This window comes from Typopeltis vanoorti, chromosome 4 (assembly GCF_054136105.1).
Source record: "Typopeltis vanoorti isolate ZY-2024b chromosome 4, IOZ_Tvanoo_1.0, whole genome shotgun sequence".
Lineage (NCBI taxonomy): Eukaryota > Metazoa > Arthropoda > Arachnida > Uropygi > Thelyphonidae > Typopeltis > Typopeltis vanoorti.
Window position 1 is genome coordinate 50,238,762 of NC_143552.1, and position 21,160 is coordinate 50,259,921.

General features: G+C 37.2%; 1 protein-coding gene across 2 annotated transcripts in view; it reads left to right on the plus strand.

Moving 5' to 3' along the window:
• The first annotated feature begins 6,650 nt into the window (after positions 1 to 6,650).
• The window catches only part of LOC150107292 (beta-1,3-galactosyltransferase 5-like), a 43,978-nt gene continuing 29,468 nt past the window's right edge, over positions 6,651 to 21,160 (plus strand). The window contains exon 1 of one of the 2 annotated variants that reach the window (XM_090391798.1): positions 6,651 to 6,765. The gene's annotated coding sequence lies outside the window, so the exon portion shown is untranslated. Of the gene's footprint in view, positions 6,766 to 6,793; positions 6,933 to 21,160 lie in introns of those variants that run through there. The other variant, XM_090391799.1, reaches the window with a different exon arrangement.

The following is a 21,160-nucleotide window of genomic DNA, read 5'->3' on the forward strand; positions in this document are numbered from 1 at the left end:
CTAAAAGCAATAGGAAACAAATCCGATTACAGAAAGGAACAGCAAAATAACCGATATGTGCGCTGGGAAAATGAACCCTTGCATCACCAATTTCTTCGAGATACTTACTGAGGAGAAAATTGACATGCACAAAACGTGGCAATGGCTGCAATATGGATATACTAAAAAAGTAACAGAAGGATTTATTCTAGCAGCTCAAGAACAGGCATTACAAACTAATGCAATGAAAAAATAATAGAACATCAATAATAACAGAAAATGACAGATTATGCGATCAGAAAGATAAGACTGTAGAACATCTAATCAGTGCCTTCAGCAAGATAGCTCAAACTGACTATAAATACCGCCATGATCAAGTGGCCAAAATATTTCATTGGCATGTTTGCAAAAAATATGACTTTCCTACTTCTGAGAACTGGTGGCAGCATAAAATAGAGACAGTATTGGAAAACGAAACAGCAAAAATTCTCCAGGCCTTTAGGATGCAATCTGATCGGTATTTGATATCGCTGTACCCAGTGATAATAAAATTAACAACAAAGAACTGGAAAAAATTAATAAATATCGAGATCTGGCAATTGAAGTTGGCTGGCTGTGGCTTAAAATCATAACAGTCATTCCAATAATTATCAGTGCACTTGGTGCAATTTCAAAGAAGCTATCAACTATTTATAGCAATTAAACACCAACGAAGTGGCCCCATGTGATCTACAAAAAACAGCATTACTTGGAACAGTCCATATTTTACGACGCTACATGACAGACTATTCTTAGATTCTCGGGTAGAATCTGAATTGTCCTGTATCACCAGTCACATTATTGTTTAAATGATATCATGTTTTGACTGTGTATCAATTATGTGTTTTTAGTTCCGTTAACTGAAGAAAATCGACCGTAGTACCCACATTATTTCAGACAGTAACATATCCTGTTAGGCATGGCCTCCACATCCTGAAGCGGGACCACAGGCCAGGATTTTTGGCGGGCCCCTACCTGTCGCTGAGGTTAAGGAAAACACATTGCTATACAGTTTACAAGGTTTAGGAACGATTAGTTTGAATGATAACACAAAAGTAATATTTATTTAATAACTAACATCTACATAATACAAACTAATAATAATATTCAAAATTACTTCAAAGTGTATTTTCTAGCTTTTGTCGAGCAAATTTATCAATAATGTCAGTTAAATCAACTCGCTTAGCCAAATAATTTTCGATGCACAAAATTGCTAGGTGATTAAGTCGTTCTTGGCTACTTCTAATTCTTTGTAATGTTTTCAATCAATTGGCCAATCTGCTGAATGATCTCTCTGCTGAAGAAACAGTAACCGGTATTGTGCAAAATAGTTTAATGACGAAGCAGATATGGGCAAATATACCTTGCAGGTTTTTGTCATAAATTGCGTTCAGAAGTCTCACCGGACTTGATTCTGTGCCAAAAACTATCTTATGAATACTTCTAAGGTGAAGAATTTCATTCAATAACTCTTTTGACAGATATTTTTCATACATACATATTCAGACGTTTTGCTGCTTTTCCGATAAGTTGAACATCGTTCAAGTTGTAAAAATATAAAATAGGTGAGAATAATTCACATATATTATCTGCTGCTTCAAACCTTGTTTTTAAATCATAATTCATAATGAACTTCAATACTGGATAAATTACGAAAATTTTGAAATCTTGTTCGGGTTCTACAGTAGTTTCTCGATTTTCGCAAAATTGAGGTTGCACACCAATTGCTTACCCTTGCAATAATTCTCTTATAAGAGCGGACTCGACCTCAAGAGATATTCCTTTACTTTGTATAATAATGTTTTTATTGTCAATATTTGTTAATATTTTGTGGCGAAACATTGTCATTAGCATACCTTTATAAGATCTGAAATATTTTTTCAAACCTTTAATTGTGTTCACTGTTGAAGGAGAAAGCGAGACGGGCCAACAAAAATCGAAAACTAAAATAAATCCTTTCGAATGGGAAGTTCAGAAGAGTAACCATAAGTCTGAAAAAATGGATAATGGGTTGGAAACATTGCAAATACTAGTAGTCCCTCTCGGCACATTTTCCTTCATATTTTATAAAGTTTCTTTTTGTCTTTTGTTAGTCTCAATTAACCGGCCATCCAACAACCTGGGCCCCCTAATTCCAGGCCACCAGGCTAGAGCCTTGTCATCCCCACCCTTGTTGGGCCATGCTGTTAGGGTTAGGTACCAAGAGATGGTACCAAGTGCTGCGAAACCAGCACTAGTTTGCCAGCGTTTTCATCGGTGGCTGCCTATAATTAGTGATAGACATAGGCCAGCTATCTTTGATTGGATACCGGTAGAGATTGAACTGCCCACTCAGTCTCCAAAAACTAGAGAGGGTATGAAGGGCTTGTCTACTTCCTATAAGGGAATAAAAGGCATTAGTTGATTTATTTATTTATATCAATTATGTGAATAATAATAATAATAATAATAATAATAAACAACGCCTAATCCCTATAGAGAATAAACGGCGTTAGTCCATTCATCCATCCAGTAGTCACTGAGATGCTCAGAAACCCACAGCTTGCCTCCTTGACCTTTTACCGCTTCGAAAGAGTCCTTTTAGAAAGAACATTCAAGGTTTTTAATGAACTGTGATCAATCAGGCATCCCTACTAATACCACTACCGCCTCACACTTCTCCGTTCTGCTCGAATATCGGATTGGAATTAGTGACGCCAGATATAACATTTGAATGTCAAAAAATAACAATAGAATAAAAGCAACAAGAGCCTGTGTAGCTCAGTGGATGCGGCGTTTGCACACCACTGCGCCTGACCGCACAAAGGAAGACTTTGTTTCGAATCAAGTCGTCGACTAGAGTAAATTTTCCTAAGCCTTTTTTCGACCGGTTCCCTAGTTAGTCGATCTCTGACACGGGCAAGTGGGTTTTTTCTCCAGGAAGCGCTGGTTTTTTGTCCTGTAAACTCAAGAAAATCGACCGTAGAACTCACATTATTTCAGACATTAAATATATTGTGTTAGGGTTAGGGACCACGAGATGGCGACACTTGTTGACCCATCTCTCTCTCTCTCTCTCTCCCTCCCTCCCTCCCTCTCTCTCTCTCTCTCTCTCTCCCTCCCTCCCTCCCTCTCTCTCTCTCTCTCTCTCTCCCTCCCTCCCTCCCTCTCTCTCTCTCTCTCTCTTCACTGCATGCCGCTTAATTAATGATAGTCTTGGGCCAGCTATCTCTGATTGGGTACCAGTGGAGATTCAACTGCCCACTCACTCTCCAAAAGTTAGATGGAGCTAAACGGCATCGCCTACTCCCAATATACTGGAATAAAAAGACGTTAGCTGATTTTTTTTATTTAAAACTAACAGCCGATGAGCACATGGCATCAAACATAAAATAATAATAACGACTATTTTGTTTAGAACATACACGTCTTCATTGGAGGGGCATAGTGATTGGAGGTAACCATACATGGAACAAACCTGTCTTAGGCCAATAATTTGGCACAAAAATTCAATTAGAAATTTTATCCTAAAGGAAGTAAGAGGAAGTGACCCATGGCTACCAGTGATTTTAGAAGCAACAGGACAAGAAAATAGCAGACAGCCTTCATAATCTCGTGTTTCTGAAACCTAATACTTAAACTGTTATCTGAAATAGAGTGAGTGCTACAATCCATTTTTTTAGATATCTTGGGAACCAGCTGATAAAAAGCCTAGAAAATGCTCCTCTAGTCGGTGACTAGAATTGAATACATAACCGACTTTTCTTCTGATTGTATAGCATTATGTTACTTATGAAACCTCTCATTATTAACCTGCATCCCATTCCCAAACATGGTAAACTTATATGAGATTTAGTACAATGGGTAGACTAAGGACAGATAAGTCGGTTTCTCACTGCAGAGACCAAAATGTCGCATGTTTTTTAAGAAAATATTAAGATATGAAAATAAAATTAGACCAAACTGCACAGTTGGATGAAAAGAGGCTAGTGATAGCGGTATTCAGGCATTATGATTGTTCTCATGGACATAACGTGATCCTCTCATTCGCATTTTACACCCCACCTCCAAAAAATCAGCTAATGCCTTTTATTCCCTTATAGGAAATAGGCGAGGCCGTTTTAGTCCCATAAAACTTTTGGGACTAAGTGAACAGCTCAGTCTCCACTGGTAGCCAATCAGAGATAGTTGGCCCAAGGCTATCACTAATTTAAATGGCAAGCAGTGAAGAGACAAGTGCCGTCATGTCGTGGTCACTGACGCTAATACAATATTTTTGATGTCTGAAATAGTGTGGGTTCAGTGGTCGATTTTCTTGCATTCACGGAACGAAAACACGAGTTTCCTGGAGAAAACCCACTTTCCCGTGCCAGAGATCGATTAATTCGGAAACTAGTCGAAAAAAGACTTAGAAAAAAGTTCCTCAAATCGGTGGACATCATATTACCTCTAGTTCTCACCTGGAGATTTTTTTTGGACCAGTTAATGCCCTCACTGCCTAATTTTCCTCATTTGAATCTCATTCAAATAAGGAAAATTGTTCTAGTGACAGGTGTGAGCGGTTATTTCAGCCAGAGGAGACCAAAATCATGAGAGAAAATATTATGACCATCTACCTAGCGGCTAGGTAGTCAGGGCTTCATAGGAGTGTTATACACTCCTGACACACATCAGCAGTGTACAACAAACCAATTTAGAATTATTCTCTACAAGTAAATTCAGGGCTATTTCTAAAGTTTCTAACGGGTAGACAGGAGAAATATTAATTCTGCGCTTTCTTGAATTCTTCTTCTTTAGCCTCTTTCTATAGCCATGACTGCATTCTTGGTTCTATAGCCATGACTGCATTTTGTAGCCTATTGTTCACTAAAATGGCGACTCCTTCTCTATGTATATTGTCCTCTCTGCCCGAGTAGAATAGTTTTCCTGAATTTAGGTTTATAACTCCTTCTCCTGTCCAATGGGTTTCAGCTAAGCTTACAATATCCCATGTAATCCTAGCAAGTTTTTTTCCCATCAAATTTATTTTCCCAGGTTTTAACGGTGTCCTCATATTTAAGGTTAAGAGGTGTGAAACTCTATTGGCTGACCACATACTAAACTTCTCGGCTTTTCCCTGTGATCTAGGATCAGTCGCGTCGGTTTTTTCCTGGGACGCAGTAATATTCTCTTGACACAGTGGAGACTCCTGATTCATAGGGTTGAATGGCAGAATAATGCAGCCGGCTTGCCACTCCTCTGCTGCATCCTTTGGTCCACGACTCCTTATTCTTTATTCGGAGCAGCCCGTTGGAGTGTCCCTCATCCGCCACCCGAGGGACGCGCCTGGTAGGAGTCAGATCTCCCCCAGGACATAAAAATTACATCAATTAATTAGCATTTTAACTCTTTGTGCGGTGAGTTAAAAATACATATATCACCTTCTATAGTGTATGAATACATGAAAAAAAGATTGGGAATGTTGCTAAGAGATTGGATTGCTTTTCTGCAAAAACCCAAAATCCAATGTTAATTTATGACTTTACTACAGAAGTTAAAATTTGATGAACGTGTATATACGTCGATATTGATTATGCGATATAGTGACGTATACGTATATACTGCTTTACTTTCCAAAGGGTAAAAATTAATTTTTGCAAACCAACATCTTTCAACATGTTCATTGCCAATCACGCGATATCGCGCGATGCGAATTCTCACCAAACGGCCGACCACGCGTTATCGCGTTGACGTCGCTAACTAAATAAAAAAATAAAAAAAATTTGGCTACTACACGAAATTCCAATTTTCAGCTTGGCAATGAACGATACACGTGATGCGAGTTCCCACCAAACGGCCGATCACGCGTTATCGCGTGGACGTCGCTAACTAAGTTAAAAAAAAAAATTGCCCACCACACGAAATTCCAATTTTCAGCTTGGCAATGAAAATGTTAATTCAGCACCTGATAAAAATACATACCGATCCCTACCCTGAGTGCTCTCGAACACCTGCGAGATACAGAATGCAAAAGGTAATTTGAATTTAAGCCTTATGAGCTATAGTTTCACTTTCGACTTTTTTTTTTTTTTGAAGATAATTCATTCCATCCTGTCTTCTATTAATGCATTAGGTTCAATGGCCTGTTAATGCTCTCCCGATATGTGTTATAATATCTTTGTGTTCTCTGTCCGGTCTGTATGTTTTGTAGGGAGAAAAAAAAAGTTTCTAGAAGAAAGAACCTACGTAACACACCTACCGTTTATGCCTCTCGTGTCCAAGACGGAATTTGGACCGAGATTTTTTCAACTAGGTGCCAAGCTTGCTCTTTCCACTGAGCTGCTGAAAATTCGAAAGTAATTTGCTAAGAGTTTGATTCTGAGCACCAAATTGGTCGATGAATGAGCTGCGTAATTCTATAAACGCTAACCTCATCGTGTTAAGTAGTTCTAATTTAATAAATGCCAATTACTGTACAACCGGAGTTTATAATCTGTATTCTGTTGTGAACCATGATATTTATTCAAATAAATAAGGTTAACACAGATCATACGATATATATAATGAACTATATTTTAGAATTGTTTAAGTTAAGCAGACATGAATATCAAAAGTTATATCGCAGAACGATAAAGTGCCAAAGTTCGTACTGGTTATCTCTATGGTAGAATGAACAATAGTAGAGAAATCTATAGCAACTGCTGATAATGCTATAGGTGTCTCCTTCACTCAACAGACGTCCGTTTCAAGTATAATCTTAACACTTCATATATACAGATGGTGAACAAGGTAATCAAACTATTGTTCAATAATTTTTACTCTTTTGAACCGGTTCTTGTTATATTGTTATGATCTGTCATTTATTTAATTAAGGGTAAAGGGGTAGAAGAGGGCTCCACTAAAATTGGAAACTGAAGTGAAAATTCTGCAAGCAATATTAAAGGAAAGAGAGAAAGGTATATTATATAATAATAATAATAATAATAATAATAATAATAATAATAATAATAATAATAATAATAATAATAATAATAATAAATAGTCTGTACAAGAGTCGGAATTACAGCCGTATCAACTAAGCTATGAAAGTAGTGTGTGATGTCAGTAAGTTGCGCGTTGTCTTCAGCCACATCTGTCTGTTTAGAGAGATAAAAAATTAGATTTTCCTATATGTTATTATTGTTATTTGGGATTAGGGCCGAAGCAGCTAAAGTTATAAGACCATTGTATCATGTTTAATTACGTTTTTTGGCCGGTTTACCTGATGGAGTCCAGGTCTTTCCTATTAAAAGGCAAATTTCCGAGAAGCCCAGCCACCTTCGTATGAGACCAAATCAGCACAAGGGATATTAGTACAAAAATAATGATCATATATATCTCAAATGATGAAACTTAAATATATAAGTGATATATAATGAATATTAATTATATATATATATATATATATATATAATTAATATTCATTTATAATTAATATATATATATATATATATATATATATATATATATATATATTTGTTTTGTTTTTTGTTTCACTGGTCTGTCTACCATTTTTTGGACTTGTGATCGTAAAAACAAACAACCACCTAACAAATATGCTTATTTTAAAGCTTATTCAATTCCATTCAATAATAATAATAAGAAGAAGAAGAATTTCCAGTAATTTCCATAAAAATTTCCAGTAATTTGTTTTTATATAGGTTTTCAAACAATGCTTTAAACAGTTTATTAAGTGAGTTCAAGTTTCATTTAAATCGAATCATTTTAGCTGCATTCTCATGATGGAGAGAAGTGAAAGAAATTTGACATTTACACTTGATACAAAAATTTTGCTGAGATAATATCATTTAATTTAAAGAACCATCTTAAAGAAAGAAGAATAAGCAAAATGATTGAAACTATTCAAAAATTAGATGTTACAAATGACAACAGATGAGTCTATCTACAGGAGATTAGATAAACATATTCAGGTCCGGTTGTCGTGATAACAAAAACTTTCTCATACAAGAATGTTATTATGATGTAGAATTTAAAATGATTCTCTCGTTTTATTTCAGTATTTGTTATTTTGCATTTCCTTAGCACACTGTTTTCACTTCGTTAAGTTTTGCTTGGTTACAGTGAAAGAGAATTACTTTGTGTGTGTGTGTGTGTGTGTGTGTGTGTGTGTGTGTGTGTGTGTGTGTGTGTGTGTGTGTGTGTGTGTGTGTGTGTGTGTGTGTGTGTGTGTCACCTGTGTTTTGCCTTTTCGAAGAGTTCCTGTTGTTATCAGAGCTAACACGGGTTATTTATTGTAGCTGATTTCCTCCTCCCTCTTGCGGAATGGATCCATCTGTCTATTTATTACTTACTATGTTTACGTTTTGCTCTTGGAAAATAATAAAAAAATAAATAAAAATAGAGTTGCAGTCTATTTTGCGATATTTGATGGTACCTGATGGCAGCTAAGGTATTTATTAAAACAGTTGAAATAAGGAATGGGGGGGACACCTTTTCAATGTTTTTTTTTTGTTTGTTTGTTTGTTTTATTTTGTTCTTCTGGAACATAATAAACGATAAATCTATCCTAAGCGAAAAATCAAAATCAGAGCAGAAGGGAGGGAGAACTGTGTTCATGGTATTACAAGAAAATCTTTAAGAAAACTAATAATTTTATCCAGGGGGCTGATCCAGGGTGGGGAGTTGCAGTTCCGCAGTGCATAGGCACTGCGGAACTGCTGCATCCGCAATTTTTCTCCATATATAAATATATTTATTAATTTATTTAATATTTGCTTGTAATATTTAATTTTATCATCAACGATCCTATACAATTCTCTTATTTTGTATAAAAAATAATAAAAATCCATCTTGTAGCACTTAGGAGGGCGAAGGACGCTAGCAGCACTGTGTTTACCACAGTGCCATATTGCTACGCGCGCAAGCATATGCACATCATAGTGAGATGCGAGCTATTAGCATAATGCGGCACTGTCCGTCGCGCAGTCCCACTATTGTTTATATGCAGTTTGCGCCAGTAGTACAGTGTTCGTAGTGCTTATGGTGTTTACTCCGTCTCTTTAAATATTTGGACATTACAATTACCTTGATTACCTTGATGGACCTGTAGTTTCAGTCAGAATTTCTACATGACTGCAGGTCGTAAAGAGTCCAGCTATTCCTGTCTTGGGTCTTTCTTCTCCATTTTCTTCCAACTTTCTTAATCATTGGGTCTTCCCACCTTAAGGCTGGTCTTCCAGGTTTTCTTTTGGTATCTCTCGGATACCAGTTTGTAACTCTGACTGTCCATCTGTTGTCTCTCAATCTGGCGAGATATCCGGCCCATCTTCTTTTGCTGTTGTAGATTGTTTTTATTATATCTGTGAGTCCAAACTTCTTCCTGATTTCTGTGTGTCTTACGTGGTCTATTTTGTTTATATTGCATATTCTTCTTTCTATTGCACGTTGAGTTGTTATTAAGCTTTGTTCTTCTTTTAAAGTTGTGTTCCATGTTTCACTGCCATAAGTTAATGCTGGTAAGATGTGACTATTGAAAAGATGGGCTCTTATGTCTATATCAATGTTTTGGTTGGTAATTGTTGATTTTATTTTGTTGAAGGCTATCCAAGCAGCTCTTTTTCTCCTTGCTATTTCATTTGATATATCATTATTCATTTTTATGGACTGGCCGAGGTAGATGTATTCTTCAACTTTTTCGATGATGTGAAATTCTAGAGTGATTGTATGATCTTTACAGTATTTGTTTTTCATCCATTTTGTTTTGTCAGGGTATATTTCCAATCCGATTTTTTGGCAGTTTTGGCTTATGTTATTCAGCATTGATTCTAAGAGTTTGGGTGAGTGAGATATTAATACCACATCATCGGCGAATAACAGGATATTTAATATTTCACCATCAATGTTTATTCCATCTTTCATGCCAATTTTTCGGATGATGCTGTCCAAAGTAGATGTGAAGAGATTAGGTGATAAGACATCACCCTGACGTACTCCTCTACTTAAGTTAATTTTAATCGGGTGATTGAAAAGGGTGATATTTGTTGTGCTTTCTTTGTAGATATCTTTTATGAGTTGGATGTATGCTTTTTCTACGCCTTATTTTATTAAAGCTTGGAATACTGTGTTACGCTCAACAGTGTCAAATGCCTTTTTTTTTTGTTTAAATTGTAATGTCCAAAAATTGTAAATACATTCCTTTAATTACAATTAAAGGAATGGATTTTATTTTTAAGTAATTTTGAATTATACTAAACTTTATAATTTTATCGATAATAAACAATATTTTTTCATGTTTAATTTTTTTTTTTACCATAATTTTGATATTTTATCCAAACACGTATACACCGTGCTTACAGTGTATGTATATTTCGAAAGTTGCAACACCCTTCCCCCCCACGATTTCAAGCCACGAGCCGCCACTGGTCTGATCAGTCGTTGCCATACGTTTAATAGCTAGTTCAATATTGCCATAAACCCTACACACTGACATTAGACCAAGAAAATGAGAAGTAATAAACTCTATATATTCTTCCCGAGAGAAAAAAACTTCTGGAATTAAAAAAAAAAAAAAAGAAAGAAAAAAAAGAAAGAAAAAGAAAAAGTTATTATTATTGTTATTGGTAGCAGTAGTATTATTAATAGTCACACCCAGACCACTGATTCTCAATGGGATGAAAATCCAGGATTTGTGTTGATCAGGGAGGATGGTGGAAGTCACTGAACAACTGCTGAATTCTTGTACGATGGAGAGTAGGATAGATTGTCGTCCATGAAACAACTATCACCTGCTGGATAAAAGTCAACATTGCAGGATCGACTTGATCGGCAACAATGTTCAGATATTCCTTTGAGGACACCTGACCTTCCAGCAATGTCAGGGGACCAGTTCCATACCAACAGAACATGCTTCACACAACGACACCCCGCCCTCCAGAACCTTGAGCTGTGTTTACAAGAAAAACTGGGTTCACTGTTCATGGGGCTGCCGCCAAACTCTCTGCCTGCCATCGGCACAGAACAAGGTGCGCCATGACTTGTCGGACCACATGACTTTTTTCCACTCTTCCAGTGCCCAGTCACTGTGTTCCTGCCATCGCTGTAGAAGAATTTTCTGGTTCTTCCCAGAAATCAATAGTTTCCGTATAGGCATGCAACTCCCAATACCAATTCTGTTCGATTCCCTGCGCATAGTTCGGTGTGATATGGGTGTCGGGACAGCTTTCATTAAATATGCCAGTCAATTGCTGAACATAGAAAGTTCTGTTTCCGTACAAGCCTTCTCGGATTGATGGCGATCTCATTCTTGGCAGACTGTCTTAGGACCACAATAAGCTTCTTAGAGAATCAATGTGGGTTATTTTTCCACTGATTAAACATCTAACATCTCACCTTTTGAGAAACCAATCTGCTGTTTTCAAAATCGTGGCTTCAGACGGGCAGCCACAATAAGCCCTTTCTAGAAATCAGAAAGATTGTTGGATCGTACATCCTGGCTCTGAATCCGCCATCTTGTTAGAACGTAGTTCTTATTTAAATTATCTGTTTTTTATTATCTGAATTAATTGTTGGTTGATTACTAATCCAAATATAGAGAAATTTATATTATCCTGAACCACCCTATATTCAGATTAGTCTATATAATATAGTGGAATCAATCATCAACTAACTTTAGCAATCTCACTTTTCTACAGGCCGAGTTTAAAATTAATATTTAAGGTTTCCGCAAGGTCCGATAAACTTTATGAGCGGTGTAATGAAGAAAAATCAGGCAAACAACAAATTGAATACAATAAAATAAACATTTAATACAGGGTTATAGAACATGTACATTTAAGTAAAACTTTAAAAACAAGATAATGCAAATCAGCTTAGTCCAAATACGCATAACAAACATAAAACATTAGGCATCGCACATTCAGCTGTCAATACTACATTCATCCGAATAATTGAAGATGGTCCGCAGAGTTCAATGTTACAGAATCTTACAGTAATTATTCTTAAAGTAGAATTCTCTAATTCTCTCTTAGTCAACTAACACTTAATTTAATTATGAGGCAGTTATCACTTCAAGGGGGAAACACTTTAAAGCTCCATACTTCGGCTATTTTTTAGTAGAACGCCACAGGTAATGTTAATATATATCAGGCGGAGCTAACTCTTATATCTTCACGCTGAAATATAAGAAAAATGGACTGCTCTTACCGGGTTACATCTTTTACACATTGTATTCACTATAGGCACACTTAAAACTGTAGTTAACTATCACTCTGAAGCAACACTATTCAAAAGAAATCTTCACTATAATAACTGAAATGTTAAACATAGAGCTTCATAAGTCATGACGCACTCGTATTAGGTAATCTACTTATTCCTTATTTATTACTATGCATTAAATTCAGTCTTGCACTGTTCTTCAAAACAACTGCAATTCGTCGTAATTTTAGAATTCCGTAGAAATATTCTGAATTACCTATTAATTTCCTGGTCTTTTCATAATCTATTTAAGGCATTTCCAAATCCCCATTACTGCCACCCCTTACTTCACTCCTTGCTGTCCTTAAGCTTTCTCTCTTGTTCTAACTTCTAACTTCTATGGCTGGATGGACATCAACCCCTTGGATTTTTATCCCGTAATCGGTATTTTTTTTTAATTGTTTAAAGAAAGAAAGTTTTGAGCACTTGGCTCGCCCTAATTAGCGCTGTGTAGAAAGATTTCAATCTGTGATTAGTGCTGCCTTTGGTCGTTTATGTTTCCATCGGTCTTTTTCATCATAATCTGATGACTCACGAATGAGTAGGTTGGGATGGAGTGATGCCTGAGCAAAGTACTTGGTTGCTATCTGGAGGAGAAACGTAGGTATGTCTGGCAAGTTTCCGTCTTGATGGAGGATAGTGTTCCTTACAAACCACGGGGCATCGAAGATCATTCGGAGGCATTTCGTTTGGATTATTTGTAATCTTTTAATGTTGTTAGGGGAGGTGTGGCTCCACGCTGGTGAACCATAAGTCAGTATGGGTCTAATGATTGCTTTGTATATTCTTAGTTTGTTTTCTGGACTGACTTTGCTTCTATGGTTGAGTAGAGGGTAGAGTTGAGCTATTGCTGAGTTTGCTTTGTTGTAGGAGATGTGGGAGTTGAAGCTGAGATGGTTATCTAGTTTGATTACCAGATATTTTACTTCTTTTTGCCATGGGATATCAGTCTTGAACATCGTGAATGCTCCATGATGGTCTGCTTTCTTCCTTGTAAATAATATGGCCATGCTTTTGTTTGCATTGACATTAATTCTCTATATCCGAAACCATTTTTCAAGATTCATTGCTGCGTTTTGTAGAAGTTGTGTGGCTAGGTATGGTCTGAGCGATCTGGTCAGTATCGCCATGCCATCTGCATAGAAAGCCATGGTGGTTGATGCTGTGCTTGGGACGTCTGATATAAAAATGTTGAATAGCAGTGGCGATAATAGGGAGCCTTGCGGGACACCTGCTGTGATACTTCTTGTAGTGGATCTGAGCCCACGGAGTTTCACTTGAAATTTTCGGTCTTTCAGGTAAGAGTCTAAGATTTGGATGAGGTTTAGTGAGTATTTTGCAGTTATTAGTTTGTAGATGAGGCCTTTGTGCCACACTTGATCGAAGGCTTCTGCCACATCCAGGAAAATTGTACCTGTATGTTTTTTCCAATTAAATCCGATAGTTATGTATTCTATAAGTCTGTGGATTTGTTGTGCAGTGACCAGTTCGAAAACCAAATTGCTCTTTTGGGATTAGGTCTAGATTGTCCATTTCGTTTTGTAGGCGTTTTATTATTACTTTTTCAACTATTTTCCCTAGGCCTGACAAGAGGCTGATAGGCCTGTAATTCTGGGGGAACCGAGGTGCTTTCCCCGGTTTGTGGATGAGGATTATATCTGCCTGTTTCCAGCGAGTGGGGAAGAAGTTGAGTCTTAGCATCGCATTGATGCTAGCCACTAGATGCATTATTGTTTTGTGAGGGAGTGCTTTTATAATTTTGTTTGAAATCTGATCAGGACCTGGTGCTTTTCTGTTATTGAGGTTCTTGATGATTTAGTATATTTCATTTGGTGTAGTATAGCTTGTGTTGTCATGGCTGGTGGTATGATGAAGTGCATGAAGTACTTGCCTGTGGATTTTTTCAATGAAGCGCAAGTCTGCATGACTGTAGTTTGTTTGAAATTGCAGCTCCAGGGAGTCTGCAAAAGTTTCTGCTTTTTCATCATCTCGGTAGATTATACCTCTTTCTCCATGGATTGGTTGTATGTTGGGGTGATCGTTGCGATGGGCTTTAGTCATTTTCCATAATGAGTTATCTACAGTGTTTAAGGAGCTTAGTTTCCTCTCCCATAGTTGATTCTTATGGTCTTTGATTGCATATCGGACTAGGTTTGTTTGTTGCCCTATTAAGCTCTTGTTTATCCTGGGGTGATAGTGTTGCATGGCATCGATGTCTAATCCTGTTTTTGTTGTGGATAAGCTTTAGAATCTCTTCTGGAAGCAGGTTAGTTTGAGCGGGAGTGGTAACGGTGGAGGCTGTTGCTAGGCCAGTTTGGATTGTGCTTTCCAGTTTACTGATTTGCTGTGTCTACTTCTTTGGATGAGATGGTTGGGACAGGGCCTGTAATGTTGCAGAGAGTTGCGTTGAGCTTCTTGAGATTTGTGTAGGATTGTCCGTAGATGGTTTCTGCTTCTCCACCTAGGCTAAGCAGAACTGGATTGTAGTCGGAGCCTAGATCATTAATAACCTGTAACTGGAATTGGTGTGGGATATTTCTGAAAATGGCTATATCCAGTATGTCAGGTTTTCCTCTGGTCTGTAGTGTGTTGGTTCAACACGACCTGCTATGGCGATGTTTCTTGTCATAGCGAATTTGTGTAGGCCCTTCCCATTATTATTGGTGTTTCTACTGTTCCACACAGGATGTTTTGCATTTAGGTCTCCTGCTACTATTGTTCCTTCGTTTGTGTCAAGGAGCTGGAAGAGGTCTGAGGATAGAAGTGGTTTGCCTGGAGGTTGTAGACTGAATATAGTTTTAGACTACCTGTGTTGTTGGTATGTATTTCAATTCCAGTTTCTTCCAGGTTTGTAGTTGTTTTCTTGATCTCATTGTATCTTATGCTTTTTTTAAACAAATATAGCCGTTCCCCCCCCCCCTCTAGCATTGAGTCTATCTGTCCTAAGTAGTGTGTAGTACCTTATTTTGGGGTGTCGCAAGGCCGAAGATGTGTCTCGTTGACTAAAAGGATGTCTATCTTATATCTTTCAGCAAATTCTTTTAGTTCTAGGAGGTTGTTGTTTAGCCCATTAGCATTCCAATAAGCAATCTGTATTGGGTTAGCTGTGGTGACCGTGTTATCCATTAATCATGGAGAAGATGACTTGTGTGTTTTTGAGGAATTTATTGGCCTGATTGGGATTTGTTTTGCTAAAGGCCGTTAACATCTCTCTCCTAGAGTAGCAGCTAGGATTGCTGCAGAGGTTTGGTTGCAAGATGCCGGCTTGTTACTAGTAGAGACCACAGATGCATATGATTTCTCAGGAGTAACAGCCCGCGTTCTGATTTCTGGTGTAGTTCGCTTCTGATTGGGCAGGGGTAGTGCCTCTCTAGCCTTCTGCAGGTTGGATGGGTGGAGTGAACGTCCCTTGTAGTTGGCTGGGTGTGGGCCTCCACAGTTCGCACACTTAGCGGGTGTGGTTCGTGGTTTGACGGAAGTGTGCTAGGGATGGTTGTCACCGCACTTGTAATCTGCTTTACATAGTTTTTGTGCATGCCCATACTTTTGGCAGCGATGGCACTGACCAGCTGAATCCTTTCTTCTGAGAAGTTCGGTCTTAATGACTAAGCTGCAGACTATTTTAAGGTCGTAAATCTCTCTCTCTATGGTCTTTACTGATCTTGACCAAGACCAAAGGCATGGGGCGCTTGTCTGTTTGGTACATGCGCGATATCTTAATCGGCTCCAGGCCTTATGATCTGAGGTCAGTAGCTATTTCTTCAGCTGGTATGGTTTCAGCCAGACCTCTGATGACCACCTTTAGATTTTTTCACTTTTAAGCTGAAACGTGTGATATGGGACTTTCAGTCCAAAAAAAAAAAAAAAAAAGCCAAAAGACTCGAGTTCTCAAAAGCAATAAAAAAAAAAAAAAAAAGTTTAAATTTTCTAGAAAAAGAATTACTATGGATAAAATAATCCTAGATGAAATAAACAAACAAACAAATTAAGATAAAATAAAACAAACTTAGACGAAATAAACCTAAATGGATTAAATTAAACTAGTAAAAAAAAAAACAGTTAATGATTAGCTTTAGTAAAATGGCACTAATGCTATTTCAATAATGACATTAGTGAAACCTGCCTATCAGAATCAGATATGGTAACTGGGATCGAGTTTAATGGGTATACTATTTTTAGGAATGACAGAGGAGATCGAAGGGGGGGAGTACTACTAATGATATCAGACTACTTACGAGGGTGGTCTGAAAGGTTCATGGCTTCAACCATAGATAGCAACACTATCGGCAAGATTTTTGTTCTCAGCTGGTACATCTGTCATAAGCATCCATGTGAAATTGCAAGTCATTCTATCAAGTAGTTCGTTTTATACAGCTGATTGAAGCAAAAGCGTTGTCTGTATCTCTTGAAATAGATATAATTGAGTATCGTGCGGTTATAAAATTCTTTGTAAAAGAAAATTTAACGCCAAAAGAAATTCATTAAGTTCATAAAAGTTTACGGCACTCTTCCTTTTCATTTTCGACAATTAAGAAATTCGCTGCCGAGTTTAAACATGGCTGTAGCAGCCTTGAAGATGATCCACGTGAAGGACTTCAAAAAGTGTAACAACACCAGAAATCATTGATCAAGTGCACGATATGGTATTGGATGACCGGCGAATCAAAGTGTGTGAAATTGCTGAGACTATAGGCATTTCAAAAGAACGTGTACGTTATATTTTGCATGAAGAATTGCAAATGGAAAAGCAAGAAGCTTTTGCGATTTCATTCGCGGCATTTCATTTCATTTGCATTTCATTGGCATCGATTTATTACTATGGATGAGACTTGGATTCACCATTACACACCAGAATCCAAATAGCAGTCAAAACAGTGGATAGAAGCTGGTTGTTCAGCGCCAAAGAAGACAAAGTCGGTTGCATCAGTAGGAAAGGTCATGGAATCGGTGTTTTGGGATGGTAAAGGTATTTTGTTTATTAATTTTCTTGAAAAGGGTAAAATAATAACCGTGGAATATTATTCCGATCTTTTAACCAGACCAGACGAAAAAATTCACGAGACCCGGTTTGCAGAAGAAAAAAAAATCTTTCATCAGGACAATGCACCTGCCCAAAAAAGTATTTTGTCAATGGGAAAATTAAGGGATTTGAACTATGAATTGTTGGAACATCCTCCCTATTCCCAGATTTGGCTCCCTCTGACTTCTATCTCTTCCCAAAACTAAAAATCTTCCTCGCTGGTCAGCGGTTTTCTTCGAATCAAGAGGTGATTGCAGATTAAGGGAGATTATGTTGAAAAACAAAAAATTTTGAAATTATAAATTTGTTTTTTCATTGTTTGACCAAGGACTTTTCAGACCACCCTTGTAAGTTCAGTTGGGATAGAAACGCAAGGAAACAATGATGGTAACAATGTCCCATGTAGCGGTGAGTTTGAAGCTATCTGGTGTGGAGTGGAGGCTAACAAAATGAGATATATGGTAGGGAGTTGATACAGACCTTGTGGCTCAGTTGTAGGGGACGAAGAAATACATTGCCAATTTAGTCTTATGGGTACTAAACGAATGATCATTATTGGTGGCTTTAATTTTTAAAACATTGATTGGTTTGAGGAGAAATCTCATGCTAAGAATGAAGCAAAATTTACTGAATTCTTGAGAGACTTTCTCAAGCAGCATTAAAGAGGGAACTTGAGCTCAAAGAGTGTTAGATTTGTTCATAGCGTCAGAAGGTGGTCTCCGTTAAGAATATAAGTCTTTTACCACTAGTTGGTGACAGTGATCATGCTGTGCTTTCTTGGGAAGTATCTAATTTTATTGATGCTCCAATTAAAACAGGTCACGTGCTGAATTACAAAGCTGGAAATTATGATCAACTTAGGAGAATACTATCTTTGGTATCCAAATATCCGTTACTGAATGTGAAAAATGTCATCAATGCATGAGAATCTTTGAAAAATGTTTAAATGAGGCGGTATTTGAATGAATCTTTAGTGTTCGAAGAATAAATGAGCTAGGAGTGAAATGGATGTTCAACCTTATTAAACAAGAGATCCACAAGAAAAATATGATGTGGTAAGAATATCGTGAGAATAAGAGTGAGAGCCAGAAAAATAACGAGTATTGCGAAAAGCTAAATCGGAGTATGAAAACAAATTGGCCATGCAAGCTTAAAGGCAATCCAAAAGAATTTTATCGTTATCCCGCAAACAAAAAATAGAATGAATGTGAAAGAATAACTTTATTTAATGTGCATGGTACTCGAGTGTCGGAAGCTAATCAGATTGCTCAGTTAATGAGTGCTCACTTTGCTAAGATATATCAACCGGTGTATGTAAAATGGTGCATAGTGCTACTGCTACATTGGATGAAAAATTAGAGGTGCATAAAAACGAGGTAGAAGATCTGTTGCATAACCTGGATAAGTATTTTTCATAGGGACAGATGGAAAATCAGCACGTTTGCTAAAGGAATGTTCATAGGAATTTTCTAGGCCTTTCACATGTTTGTATAACTTGAGTCTCAGTTCAGGAATGATACCACGAGAATGAAAGGAATTTATGAGAGTTCTATTGTACAACGGTGGTGCAATAACTGAGTCACTAACTACCGACCTATCTCTGGTGGGATAGTGAAGATTTTAGAGAAAAGCTGGTAAGAACTCGCAATCAAAAATGGTTAGACAGCAGCATGAGTTTACTAAGGGAAGGTCATGTTTTAGCAATTTGCTCACATTTCCTAACAGTGTTATCGGCTGGGTTGGATAAAGGAAATGGATATACTATGATAATGCTGGATTTTGTTAAGACATTTGATAGGATAACACACGAAGGGCTGTTTCATAAACTGGAGAATATGGGATTGGAATATAAACTCTTGCCTTGAATCAGTGGATAGCTGACATACAGATATCAAAAAGTGGTAGACAGTGGGTGTGAATCTGCCAAATTTAAGGTGATCAGTGGTGTACCTCAGGGTCCTTGGGCCATTGCTCAATCTATACATTAATGACATTAGGAAGGTCTAACAGGAGATGTGCAACTGGTTGCCGATGATTCGAAGATAGGTAGGACAATCAGGGATGCTACTGATATCCAGCACTTACAAAATTATTTGAATAGGTTGTGAATTTGGGCAAAAGAAAACGGTTATGCGAGTAAGCATAAAGTTATGCATTTTGGCCTGATGAGATTTCCAGCGGCATCTTATATTAGCGGGGTTATGCCACAAGAAACTGATGAGGGTAGGAATTTTGGCGTAATGGTGGAGAGGAATTTGAAGTTCAAAGGTCACATAGCAAAAGTTGCAAATACAACTCAGGAGATAATTGCAATGTTGAAGCAAACTTTGACGTGTAAGGATAAGGAAGTAATTTTTACTCTTTATAAGGCCTTAATAAGAGAGCACCTGGATTATTGTGCGCAGATTTGGTTTCCCGGGTTCCAAGGAAATAAATAAACTGGAAAGCGTGTAAAGAAGAGTTACAAAGATTATATCTGGATTATGGGATTGAGATTATGAGGACAAATCGCGAGTATGTGGATTACAGACTCTGTTTAACAGGAGAAAGGGAGGTGATGTGATAGAGATCTATAAACTTTTGAATGGGTGTTATAGGATATTGTGTGATGAAATTTTTCGTTATATGAACGGTAGGGAGAGATCACGGGGGCATCCATGGAAGTTAAGTTTGTTCTCAGTAAAGAGAGGAGTAAGAGCTTGGTTTTTCTTCCCCAGAGCAGTGATTGGATGGAATAGTTTGCTTTTATGGGTAGTAAGTGCATGTATTGTAAATTCATTTTAGAGAAGGTATGACAGCTGGTTTGGGTGATCTATAGCCTCCCTCGATGAGTCCTTGATTCCTTGGAGATCTCAGACAATAATAGTAATAATAATAATGAATTTAATTAAAATAAAAACACTAAAATTCATAGGAGCAGCTACATGAACAAAATAAATAAATATAAAATAAAATCACGGGCTAAATTAACAGATGACATGTATGAGTTTTATTCCTATATAACAGGTGATTTAGGAAGTGATTCTGTGAAAACATTTTATCTATAAAATGTTAAGAAAGTCTATATTCTTCATTGTGTTTATTTATGGAAGATTTCTCAGCATTTGATTTGCTGAAGATAACACAAACTCCAGTATAACAGAAGTTGAATGTATTCTGCATTTAGTGGCTGGTTTATTAGATACATTATTATCATCAATGCATTCAAGATCCATATAAATACAAGTTATGAATTAAATCATCCCAACTGTTTTCAGATAATTTGCATTATCTGAAAACAACAGTGAAAATCTTCCCCTAGAAATCAATCACGATTAATAATGCAACTTACATAATAGTGGTCACAGTTAAATTCGTAGCTAGTGGAGTTACTAAGGAGTAACTACTAACTCCCTTCCACTGAGAGATATTTTGTCTCTATACATACATCTCGCATCTCAGGGTTTCCCCAAACTGTGTTCCGCGGAAGGTGAATAAGTGTTCCGCGAGAAGTTCTCCTGGAATCATGAATAAATATTTTATAGTGGAAATATTCTGAAGAGAATAATATTCGTGAATATGTCGAAAAGCTCAGACCCAGAACGCCTAATAACATCTGTGCAGCAAATGTTAGTGACCAAGACGTGTAATTTAAACGTGGAAGTATTCATGAATTATCGTTAATTTTCACACATCGAAACCTTTCAGCATTTGGGAAAGGGAACATGGGCGGCATATCCTCTGTTCTCAAAACTGAAAGAAATAACATCTGTGTTGCAACTATCAGTGACCAAGCGGCATATTTTTAAACATGGAAATATTCATGAAGTATCGTTAATTTTCACACATCAAAATCTTTCAACAATCGGGAAAGAGAATACCGCTGTTTATGACCGATCATAAAAACTGCCTGCAAGCGATTACAGCAATGGG